This window comes from Drosophila rhopaloa, unplaced genomic scaffold (genome assembly GCF_018152115.1).
Source record: "Drosophila rhopaloa isolate 14029-0021.01 unplaced genomic scaffold, ASM1815211v1 contig_2, whole genome shotgun sequence".
In the NCBI taxonomy this organism is placed as follows: Eukaryota; Metazoa; Arthropoda; class Insecta; order Diptera; family Drosophilidae; genus Drosophila; species Drosophila rhopaloa.
In genome coordinates this window covers 7,074,797-7,087,067 of record NW_025335083.1, presented here as the reverse complement: position 1 = coordinate 7,087,067, position 12,271 = coordinate 7,074,797, and the positions used below count along the sequence as shown (strand labels likewise).

The following is a 12,271-nucleotide window of genomic DNA, read 5'->3' as shown; positions in this document are numbered from 1 at the left end:
GTGGTACGTTGACCGCTCGGAATGTTGATTCATCTTCTTGGGTATAACTGCTGCTGCTAGTTTGCACGGACTACGACTACTCTCTGTTTTTTTTACAACTCCACTTGCTCTTTTATGTCAATCCGTGAGCTGGCTGCTCCGCGTTTATGGGCCATCATCGTCATCGGTTGGAAAATGGTTGCGTCTATTTTTAGTGGAGCACATGCGTCGCTTTCCCTGCTCTATTCTATTCCTGGCTCGTTCAGTATGTTAGATCCCATGTCGGACTCGGACTCGGGCTCTCTATTATTCCCATAATAAGCGAAGATTGCCCTTAAGTGGCTGACAGGCTTTGAGCGTACATATAATGCATTCTTCTTTATTTTTAGCACGATCTCAGCCTGTCTGGCCTGTTGCATGAATAATTGCCAGTTAGGTTTGCAGGCCCACATGATCGGAGTGGATAATTGTAAATGGGCATAGAACTTAATTGCATTTAAATGCTGGGAGGTGTGGCTACTGCTGAAAAGCAGCCTAAGAAATTCTGCTTAATGGGAGGCCTCAAAAAAGTACAACTAGATTTCAATCGTAACTTTAAATGTCTGTCACTATAGAAAGATTCGGATGTTCGATAATAGTTCCCAATAACTTTAAAAGATTTATTTTAATTTATTGCTTTACAATAGTTTGTTTATTATACCCGTTACTCGTAGAGTAAAAGGGTATATTGTATTCGTGCAAAAGTATGTAACAGCTAGAAGGAAGCGTTTCCGACCCTATAAAGTATATATATTCTTGATCAGGGTCACTAGCCGAGTCGATATAGCCATGTCCGTCTGTCCGTCTGTCCGTCTGTCTGTCTGTCTGTCCGTATGAACGCTGAGATCTCGGAAACTATAAGAGCTAGAAGATTGGCATTTTGCATGCAGATTCTAGGAGTTCCTACGCAGCGCAAGTTTGTTTCAAAAAGGTGCCACGCCCCCTTTAACGCCCACAATCGCTTATATACGATTTTAAAAATTTAAATATTTCGGAAAAGTAAAAATGCAGTTTTATTGTGTTTATCAATACCTATCGAAATGTAGAAGAAAATTTTCAAATCGGACCATTCGTTAAAAAGTTATGCGTGATCAAAGTTTCTATCTCCATCTCCCTCGCACTCCCTTTACCTGAGTAACGGGTATCTGATAGTCGGGACACCCGACTATAGCGTTCTCTCTTGTTTTAAAATAAACTTAGTTTGAAACTTTGTTTAAAATATAAAGTAGAAAGACATTAGATTAAAAGTTTTCTTTTCGTTCATGACACTACTTTTTTAATTAAACGAATTTTAAAAATACATTAAAGTATCGTAATTTAAATATTTTTCATAAAAAGGAATTTTCGTAGTTTTAGTGGAAATATATTATTGTAACTCCAAAAGCTTTATTTTTGTTCAGGACCCTTCATTAGTTGCTTATGTTTCTATTAAACTTATTTTGAAAAACATGTATACAAACATATTATTTACTACATTCTTTAAGGGGTTAAGAAAAAGCCATATTTTCATTATATTCTATTATACCCGGAAAACCTAGAAGGAAATCATGCACGACTTCCTAGCCCATGCTTAATATTCGTCTCATCCGAATCCATTCGGATAACTGTCATTAGCAATTCAGGCAATCAAAATCAATGAAACACTTTTGGCAAAACAAAACGTATTCGTAACAAAAGATAATGTTAATTTGACAGCCCCGGGCAATTGATTCAGTCCATCTGACAAACACAGGCACGTTGATTGAAGGGTCATTACAGGGTTAAAGGAAGTCGGAGCTTCGATTCGAGCTGACCTCACACGCACTTGGATTTATTTATTCTATTTCCGATTTTAATTGATATTACTAAGTTGAGTTGTTGTCTTTGGTCTAACCTCCCCTTGATTAGCCATAATCGACCCTGTTCCACGCACGTGACTTGTTTAAGTGAGTGCTAAAAAATATTTTTCGCGTATTTAATGTGCCTGCTAAAATTGGGGAAAATTGAGCGTCTATGCCGAACTAGTCACAGCAAATAAAACTATTAATTTAATTGCTTGGTTTTCGTTTGGTTGACCCAATTGTTTTGGGAAACATCGAGAACCCCGTTTATGAATATGAAATTTATTTTCGCAATATTTGCTTCCCTCTGTTTTTGGTGAATACCTTTAAACGGTTACCTTAACTTCAGTCAGCCGGAAAGATCCCCATAAAGCTGCTGAAAGTCATCGTCGGTCAGCTTAAACTAAGCTATCGCATTAAAAGTTTTCAAGAATTTAAGACCCATTTAATGTGAGTCAAAAAGTCAATAAACCCTAACGCTGAACGTCTTCCTGCTGTTCAGCGAAAAAAAAGAAGCGAAAAAACCAAAACAAGAAAACAAAAGTGGAGCAACAAAAACCTGTCACGTACAACAAAAGTGCATTCACATTTTGAAAGTCAAAGCGGGAGAGCGAACTTTTAATGTATCTTCGATGGAGAAGCCACCCCGATTCAGATACATTTCTATCTTAAAGCCGCATCCCAACAACTTTCGTTGTTGGCCAAAGACAAACTCAGCCAATTACTTCATTATGAGGTTTTTGGTAAGTCTGTCTGAATCCTTGGGGTCCTTTCTCCTCTGTCTGTCTGCTGTCGTCTGTCATCAGGTGAAAGGCAAATAAAACGTCAATTTGTATCGCCAGTTGTGTCCTTTTCTTATTATTCATATGCACATTACATATTCTGAATTTATTCATTCCTTTGCGGAGCAACCTTTTTGTGTCAATAATCATTTACATGTTTATCTAATTTGGGCGGCATTTCACCGTCGGCCTTTTGCGGCGGCTTCAACTTGAACTTGGGGTAAAATTGTGATTCGTGGGAATTCAATTATGGCCGGCAAATGTGGGCCACGGCACAGATACACAGATACACAGATTTCGGATTTCGGATTTCAGATTTCAGATCCCAGATACTCTTGCACTTGCGCTACTTTTGGGCGTCGCTTCCTCTCGTCGACTTGTTGGCACGCCGAAAACGAGTTGATGACCAAGCCGCAAAACTGTGCACTGCAACTGTTGTAAAGAGGCCAATAACTAAAAAACCCAAAACAAAATCAACCGACCCCCAATGCCAATGAAACGAGCAACTTTGTTTGCTGCTGCTGCTGTTGGCCTGTCGTCGACGTCAGTGCGAGTGTTATGGCAGCAATTATTGTGGTTTCCGTATGCGAATTTTCATTTTGACAGCAAAAGCAACAGAACACAGGATGGAGGATGTTTCGTAAATAATTCTTGGATGGGTGGCTGCACAAATCGATAGAGTTTGTTTCACAGCAGGCAAATAGATAAAACCATGCGTGGTATGGAAAGGGAATCGTAAATTCGGATGGGCTTGGCTTGAGAACATATTTGCCCAACAAACACCAATCACTAACGAAAACTTACCTAAACAACGAATCCTTATACACATAAACGCCGCCTATTACTTAAGAAAGCATTACAATAATACCTACTATATATTCTTTAAAAAACCCAAAATATAACACATCATTTATACACTCAATCTATATAAAGTTGTTTTCTTACCAAAATTAAATAATAAATAAATACAAAATTTAATCGAATTTTTAAAAAGTATTCTAAGGTTTTAAGAATATTAATTCAAAAACATATTTAAAAGTCTAAATCTTATCTTTTGTTTTTAGCACTTAAAGGGAAAATTCATTAAGACAATTTGCTTTCTCGGAAACATTTTCTTTCATGCTCTAAATATTTTTGATGGCCTAAAAGATCTGTAAGAACAGATTATATGAAGATTTGTCTTTCGATATTGAGATTGCGAATTTGTGTTCTCAAATAGGTAACTATTACAAACAAGTACCTTAACATTATGTTGAGAAATTATAACTTGATATGGCTAGAAAACGTACAAATCTTATTGAATATCCAATTTGTTTAATCATCCTTCCTTTGGTAGAATTCTTTCGAATCTTGACTATTTGGCAACTACCCCTTATCTGAAGACAATGACTCCATCTGGGAGTGTGTCTGTGTCAGCGCCACGTTTCGTTCCTGACACTTTGTTTAAAATGTTTGCTCTGCATTTTGCGACTAGCCGCAAGTTCGCTTTCCAGGGCTCTAAAAGCGGCGGTCGGTTGGTTGGCAAGAGGTGGAGAGGTGGAAGGGGGGGAGAGGGCCAAGAAGGCTGCCCAATTTGGCTTACATGTGCCGGCGAAACCGTGGGTCGTTCACTTCTGCCTTCGGGGCGGGCTGTCTAAACGCCTTCAAATTTGCGCTGATTTGACACAAAAATGTGATGTAAAGTAGTCGACGCTTTGCTGCTTTCGAGTCGCTGCCTCAAAATGCAAATTGTGCATGAATATTTACCCCTGTCCTCCCGGAAAAGGTTTCTGTTTACGCTTGTTTTGCTATAACTACAATTTGGGAACGGGTAGCGATGGCGGGGTTTTGGGCCTGGTCGAAAGTTTTCCTGCTCCCTGTTATAAATTTTGTATCCACCAGATACTTACAACAGCTTTGTGGCACTTCGCCTACATGTGGATGCTATGGCAACAAAAACAGAGGAAAAAACACCGAAAATCAACAACTTGAAATGCAGAGAATATACTTGGCCCAAAGTTTCCGCAGGGGAAACTTTACTGCAAGTAATGATTGTCAAAAGAATGCCTTAGTGCATTCGATACCAAGTCAAAAGGGCTTTTAACTTACATGAATTGGGGCTATGGGAATAGTTGATGAATTTGTTTGTTGCATATGAGACAATATATTGCGGAGGATGGACTTTTTTAATTATAGTAAATTCTTTCGAAATATCTTTACAAAAATCTTTTAAGCACAAGGTAAAATTGTTTCTGCTTCCTGAACTTCCGAACCTTTATTGGTAGTTTCCCTTAGCCCTATTGCCATATAGATTTTATATCCCCAACTGACATTGATTAACAAAAATATCACGCCCTAGCGCTAATTGAACATTTAGCTTAATGGGAATTCATAAATTGCTCGAATATGTTCAGCTCGACGGAAACCCTCAGAAAGTCAAGACGAAACAAGTCTCCCCAGACGGAAAGGTATTATTTGCGGTTTATAGCGCAGGTGATTAATGCCTGCAATAAATAGTATACTACCAGAAAAAACCCGAAACTAAATACGGATGAGTCAAAACGGGGCTGGACAAACACAGCCCAGCCGATCGATATTCAATATCATTTCAAAATGAGGCCGCCACATGCGAAATAATTTTTACACACGCTTTGGAATTGTTGAGGGCGCCATGGCGATTTTAAATATTTGTGTTTCGGAAAGCAAATTAATTAAAACTACACGTACGAAGGTTGCTGGGCGCCTTTATTGAATTATTTTTGTGGCATTTCGATTTTCAATGCTGGCCAAATGGCGCCACAGCCTCGTGTAATTAGATGCGCATTTCGGCCAGAACCACTTTGTTCAATTCCAAAGTGATCTAAGCTCACAAAATTCCAAAAATAATATGCATGCCCATCTTTCTTACCGATGAAATGTTGATGTTTTTGTTATGATTTTGGCTTGAGCAGAAATATGGAAACAGGTTTCGCCCAAAAATATAAACAAAGCCCGGCTCAAGTCATTTGTGAAATTTTTTCATCGACTTCATGTGGACCCCATGCATTTGTGTATTCATGAATTTCAACCGAAAATGAATAAATCTTGTAAAAGCTATTCTGCAGAATTTTTGCATCTGTTTCGAAGGTTTTCCCTCCAGACTCTCTTAAAAAATATTTCAGATGAGTCAGCAAAAAAAAACATCAAGTGGTGACCGGAAATTGGAAGTTGCTGGTTAAGTCATCTCAAACAATCTTAGCCAAAATTACTCACAGGTAATTCAACTGTTTACCTTGTCGAGGGGCAATTTGTTTCAAAATATAAACGACATTCATTTGATTACAAGCTATAAAGTAAACTGTTTAAAATGTTATGAAGCAAATATTGAAACAATTTCGATTTGTCTGGAGACATACATATCAGTTGATTTTTGGTCGCCCTCAGTGTTTCTGTTTATTTTCTTATCATTAAAAGTTGTATATTTATTTACTTCACTTTTTGACCAACAGTTGTCACAGTTGGTCAGTAAAAAAGTGTATATTTGACTCTTATTGGATTTTGAGCAAATATAATGTCCAGGTGAATCAAGCAACTGGGTATTTTTCAATGCCAGATGTGACGTAGGAAAAAAATTAAATATAAATTCGTTTCCTGGTAACCAATATGCAGCAAATTAATTGATTTAATATTTAGTGAGCGAAAAATGCCCGAGAGTAAATCCATTTTTTTCCCCTATTTATTTATGTGGCTTAAGTGCCTATATTAAATTTATGTTTTCACTTTTTATGGGTGGGCAATTAAAAGAAAATTATATGTGGGGGTAGTACCCTGACTTAGTTAATCCATCCGATTTTTGCAGGCTGTTTTCGTGGCTATTTTGTACGTAAGAGGTTTAAGTTTTGAAAAATGCTCATTATTTAGCCATGCAAGCCATGTACATATCTGCGATGCCACGCAATGTGAGCAAAAAGTTGGAAGACGACCAACAGCAATTCAAATTCAACACATTTTGCGTTTCATTCATAAAAATTCACAAATATTTTTGGCCATATTGAAGATATGTGCGAGTTTGTCGGCGCTGGATTTTGGTTTTATGGTCTGTCTGCACTACTTTAAATGGGTCCACGTGCCGTGTTTGTGGGCGAGGGGCGGGGCCGGAGGCGGGGTTCAAGTGCCCCCTCTTCTTCAAATCGGTAATGAGCGTTGTTAAAATGCGTTAAATGATTTTTTGCAGTTTGCGACTTCTTTCTGGTCTCCGCTTTCGTCGTCGCCTTGTCTTTGTCGTTTTGCAAGCCATTTGTGCACTGTGTTTGATTTGTTTGGCATGCCTGCCTTTGGTATTTGCCTATGAATGAAGTGGGTATATTTAAAGTGGTAACGGCTTTATACTAGCCACATTGCTTATACTTCATTCTTGCGCTTCTTTGTTGCGGCTTAAGTTGAAAGCATGAGCATTTGGGTCTGCAGGAAGTCTCAAGTTGAGTATAATAGATATAAAAGTAAGATATATCAAAATATTCCTTATTCGGAAGTCAGTTAAAAATAATTTAATATTAATAATCAATATAAAATATACAAAGCATATTACCCCCCTTAAAATACTTTCAAATACCTATTTAAAATGCCCCAATTGTTCTGACCCAACTTACCGATCTTAAGTTAAGTTGTCTTCTCTGACTGGTGACAATTTTGCTAGGTGCTTGTGCGCACGTGAAAGATATATAGTCAGGTAAAAATGGAAAACATCGCTGAACTATCATCAACACGCGACATTGTCAGAGCATATTGCTTAATCTCACGTAACAGAAATTATTCTATAATAATTCTCTTAACTCTACGCGGTCGGACAAAAGATTTCGCATGCATTTAGATGTATGATTTATATTTATTTGTGTGTACTTCAACAACACACAATTCATTTAAATGGCCATCCTTAACCTTGAACCTCGGGCATTAGTGCGCCAAAGTTAATAATTTAAATCAACTAATTGCGGCCATAATAAACAAATTTATTTACGGATGACTGTGGGGCGCCTGACCGACAACAAGCTGCGAAAATTTCTATAATCGTGAAGAAACGACGCTTAATTTGCAAAGAATCCCCAAATGAATGTGCCAAAAATTGAGGAACAAGATTTCAATACAATACTGGCTGGCTGAATTAACACGCTATAGAAGCTGTCAGAAAGGAGAAAAAACCCACAAGAAAAGTTCACAAGCCACGGCTAAAAGGCAGACACGCGTGGCTTGCCATTTGTTTATTGTTGATTTACTTGCCTCTGTTGTAGTTGTAGTTGTTGTTTGTGGATAGCTATAGCTGGATAGCCCAGCGACAATGCCATTAAGCTTAATGTTTATTATCTATACAGCAAGCCTACATGAAACAGACAAACGGCAGACAGCCAAACGACGGCTGAGGAAAAAATTGTGACAAGTAGCAATGAACCTTGTAAGGTCTGGGCTGCTGCCGAATGGCTTTATTTCATCTGCCCCACACATCATACAACACACATTGGCGGCAGTGGCAATAATGGTAACAGAGCCTCATACATTTTGAATACATTTCAAACACCTGTAATCGTAAAAATCAGCACTTAGTCACTGCCAGTCGAAATGCAAACAATTTGTGAACGCTAAAAAGTACACAGAAATAAAGAGCAAAATGAAATAGTACATAGTTGGGGGGGCATTTCAATTGTTTGTCAGTGGTATCGCACAGGTAACTGAACTATGTATGTTTACGAAGCAAAACAATCTCTTAGACACCTCATCCACCATTTAAGGCGAATTAACCAGAAGTTTTGTTCGAACAGTTTCATCGAATTCGAAGGAAGTGTGGGTAAACATATTTCGAGTATTCCGAGGAAAGCTGATCACCTCAAGATTTTCAACACCTGAACAAATTTTGTTGTCAAGCTAAAACTATTGACTGGGAATTCCCATAATTAAGCACTTTGGGATTTAATCAAGTTTTTTGCTTTAGTTCTTAGTATAAATATCGTACATAGGAGCCAAAAACTATTAATTTAAAATAATAAGTTATTCTCAACTTTGGGAAATGGATAAGAAGATCTGTTCTCAATTAAAAATACTACGATTTTACGTTATTTATTATTTTATTTGAGCCAATCTTATAAGGATCAATGTACTTTCAGGATCTTCTGTTCTCAAAACATAAATTTTTTTTTAAAGAAATTATTTGCCGTATGGTGATTTTTATCACAATAGCAACGAAATTTAGTGGAAGGGGTTCATAGTTCAAACATTTAGTTATTAAACAAATTAATACATTTTCAAAAAATTAATAATGCAAGCTCGATCAGTTTTGTGCATTTCATTTAGAAGACTGTTTTAGTCTCGATTACTTCCACATTTCCTTGACTATTGCACATAAGCCGTATATTTACGGCCAATAAATATTTTGGCGCATTTTGCCCCGCTTCGTTGGACTCAAAATCACCAAGCTAACCCTCCTGAACAAAAACAAATTTCTTGTTCAATAATTTCACTCTTGGCAACCGACAATCAACAACTTTTGTATAAGTTTTGTTGCTATTGCTATTTATAATAAGTGTCCCCTAGTTTGTTGTGCCTAATACTTGCACATATGTGGCTATATAGTATATGGTATATAGTACAAATCGACTTGCACATGCAGACACTTACGTTTTGGGGCCGAAATAAATATTTCGCGCTTTTTCGATTTGAGGCGCGCGATGCGATGGGCTTAAAGAAATATTTTCTGATTATCGCCGAGCTAATGTTGTTGCTGTTGCTGTTGCTTTTTGTCGGTTTCTGCCTCGCTTTTGGCCTTACCCACGTTTCTTGCGTTTTCTTTTGCGTTTTTTTATATTTTACATATATGTTATGTTTTAGTGCTTTTCCAATTTCTTATTCACTTCATGTCTGCGCCCGCACACAATCACACACTCACTGGCGAGTCGTTCAGCATAGGGAATACGCACTGTATTGGAGCTTTTTCTGCTCGGGCCTTTAGCCGATTTTCAGCCGCGACGTCAACGTTGAGCGCTCGAAATCTCGTTACTAACTAAAATAAACGAAGCGCGGTCCGACAAAAAAATCGACATCAGAGTTGCGATGTTTGCCTTTTGTTGTTGCAGCCGTCGGCGGTAACCAAGCTCGCTCACACACACACCCACCCCGCCCCGCCCCACCCTGCCCTGCCCCCAATGCACGCCCCGGCTTCGAACGGCGGCAAGTTCAAGTCGCAATGTTAGGCTTGAGCGGCGATGTCGGATCGGCTCTTTTCCAGCAAATGTTGATCGAAATGTGGAGTTTTATTAAGGTTTTACAAGAAACATATCCCCGCATTCGCACATTTAAATTATTTATCACATTTAATTTAATTTAATTATCATTTTTAAACATATGCTAAAAAATTATTAATTGAGTGGTAGGTTAATACCTTTCCTATTTTATAAGTAAGAAATATTAAAAAAGGTATGAAAATTATAAAAATTGCGTTTTTAACTCGAAGTTTTGTTACCTAAACAGATTTTTCTTTTGCTTAGTAGATTTTTGAGTTAAAAAACCGAATTTTTATAGAATGTATCTTGAAATCTCATACCTAATAACTAAGTTTTAAAATTAATTTTTTCCACTCATGTTTTTGAACGAAAATATTTTTTTTTAACTGAAAGTTTTTAGTTACTCAAAATATTTTGAATTTAAACTTAATAGAAAAATTATGTTAAAGTTTGGTTTTCCTTTTCTTTTCATAACTAAATCTTAAATATCAAAACTAAATGCAACAAAATTTGGTAAACAACTACCGATATACAGTCAAGGGAAAACCGAAAAAATAAAAAATATAACATTCTTAATTAAAGTTAAATACATATCTAGCTATTTTTCCTCCGATTAGGACATCACTGTGCTTGAGCCGGCTACGTCGGCGCTGATTTTAAGTTCGAAGCGAACTTTCCAGCCCAAGATCGAAGACAAAACTTGCGAGCCGGCAAAAATTTAATTTGCTGCTGGATTATTCGCAACATGTTGCTTCCGCTGGGAAGTATGTTTTATTCCCAATACATTTTTCGTATTTTGAATGGCTAACGATAAATAGATTTCCTTGATTTCTTAAACATTTTGTTTTATTTTGTTTAGCCACCCTTAGAAATCTAGCCAATTTAAAATTTGGCAAAGTTTAACCGAGTCGAGTCCTGAGAATATTAAAAATTTTAATTTCCCCGCCGGGCTTCGACTTTGCACCTTAGTGGATTCCACAGACTGCTTTTTGTGAGTCCCACCTTTGTTGCCAGCGGCAACTGAGGCTGCCTGATGACGTCTAATTTTTCCCGAACTCGTTTGCTTACTCACACACGAAATTATGTCAGGAATGTTGGTGGGACCCGGGCTATCTGAACGGTGGTTGTTGTGGCCGTCCGAGGCTGACCGTTGAAAGTCGGTTGATTAATTTGGAATCGAGAGTGTATCCATGGGCTGGACTGTTTGTGGAGCGGACCAAAAAGCCGGTTAATAGTCAAACATTTTGGTCACTTGGAACGGGAGGCGCGTGCCAAAGACCCTCTCTTAAGTTGGCCGTTGAGAAACTGCATTCCATTTGTTAGTCTGGGCTTATCCCTTAGTCACAACTAACCAAAGTCCCTTAGGTGCTGACTCACGTTCTGGGTAAAAAGATCAGGTGATTTCGTTTACGGGTCAAAAAAACCCAATAAGCCATTGACTTCAGTTTACGATTACCATTTCTGCAGAGTTTAATAATCGCATTTCAGTTGTTAAAAGCAAATTTAAGTGTTTTTACGGTGCGGTCAGCAAGTCTACTTACCTTTGCCAGCCATCTCATTCGTTCCGATTTCGACAGAAACCGTTGAAAACAGCAGTATTATTCTTTTTTAGCCACGCGACTTTATCAATTTCTACCGAATTTGCATAAGTATGATCGGGTGACGATAATGCCAGACAGCATTTTCTTTTACTTGTAAAAAAAAAGTACAACTTCTTTATAAAATATCTAGTAATGACGAAATAATAATGTCTGACTTTTTACAATTTATTTCCTAGTACAGGAAAAATAATGTTTTCACAGCAAAGTTATTTGATGCAATAAATACATTTTATTTGGCTAAAAAAGATAGCTTAAAACCGTTACTTTTGGCAAAGCGTCTTTATTAAACCTTTTTATTTCAATTTCCTAAGCAATATCTTTCAGTTTCCTGTGTTTCTGCCATTGACATATGTCAAAACCTGAAATATGAGAGGAGGCTGAGCTGATTGAAAGAGATACGCGTGCTCTATCTTAAAAAAAAGGGGAAAAAATGTCAATCAGAAGTCAAACCGCGATACTCACTCACTGCAGTAGAAATTTCCGTTAAAAATAGAAACACAAAAACGCGATTCTAAATGAAACGAGTAAAAACACTCCCGTCGAGTGTCCCGACTAAGCTAATACTTTTTTGAATGGCCATATTTATTTTTAGACGTACCATGAATTTGAATTTATTTTTAAAACAATACCAGTTATGTTTTACGGTAAAAAAATTTTATTTTATTTTTTTTGTGAGACCATATTTTATTTTACATCTTATTTCCAAGCCAACAAAATTTTCTGGAATATCCTTTTGTCAGGGTATCGCACTCCCCGTTGTGTCTGGGGATTTTCTACATTTTTGCCATATAAACAAATAGGAATAAGGACAGAAATATGGCGTT

General features: G+C 37.4%; 1 protein-coding gene across 2 annotated transcripts in view; it reads right to left on the bottom strand.

Moving 5' to 3' along the window:
- Positions 1-9,612, bottom strand: part of LOC108043023 (mucin-17) — a 33,555-nt gene extending 23,943 nt beyond the window's left edge. Inside the window, exons 1-2 of one of the 2 annotated variants that reach the window (XM_044460092.1) lie at positions 9,395-9,612; positions 9,245-9,320 (exon numbers count right to left, since the gene is read on the bottom strand). The gene's annotated coding sequence lies outside the window, so the exon portion shown is untranslated. The remainder of the gene's footprint in view (positions 1-9,244; positions 9,321-9,394) is intronic. The other variant, XM_044460093.1, reaches the window with a different exon arrangement.
- Between the last annotated feature and the right edge of the window lie 2,659 nt (positions 9,613-12,271).